This window comes from Camelina sativa, chromosome 17 (genome assembly GCF_000633955.1).
Source record: "Camelina sativa cultivar DH55 chromosome 17, Cs, whole genome shotgun sequence".
Lineage (NCBI taxonomy): Eukaryota > Viridiplantae > Streptophyta > Magnoliopsida > Brassicales > Brassicaceae > Camelina > Camelina sativa.
This window is the reverse complement of record NC_025701.1, coordinates 7,459,886-7,460,575: the sequence shown is the minus strand read 5'-3', so window position 1 is coordinate 7,460,575 and position 690 is coordinate 7,459,886.

Sequence of the window (690 nt, the reverse complement as noted above, 5' to 3'; positions counted from 1 at the left end):
AAAAAAATATCATCATGCGGAGACATACTCTCTCTATGAGAGACTAAGCTAAAAAAATTTTTTGTAGCCAATTCCTCATTAAGGTCACAGGTCACCTGTGTGTCTGCATGGGCAGGGTAAGGCATATTTGTTGTTCGGGTTGATTGAAAGTATCCACATCCCTGAGAGTTTTGAACAATCAGGAAGAGCCATTAAGTCATGGGATCACATATATAAGTGTATGTTTTGATTTTTAATCATTCACAGATTTAGCGTTTTAATAATTTTCCACGGGTAAAAAGGAGTTTAGCTATCTTTATCTAAACCAACGTACTCATTAGACAATCTTTCTAGTTTCTCTTCTTGATCATATTATTAACACCGAAATGATATCTAAAATTATGAAATTTCTTTGCCAGGCAACAGTTGTGGAATCTTTTAGTTTTGTTCACTGCAAATTCACTTTTACAAATAAGAGTCGACACAGATGAAACTTACGAGAAGGAAATTATTTAGGGAGAATTACTAGTTTGACCCAAATTGAGCAGTTAATTGCTAGATTAGCTCCTAAAATTTGAAGGTCAGTTGGGTTAGTTTCATACCAAAAATATCCTTTTTTGCTTTGTTAGGAAAAAAACAAAAGTCAATATTACCCTTTGTAAAAAATTCCTGCAATTTCGTTTTTTTTTTTTTTTTTTTTTTTTAATATTG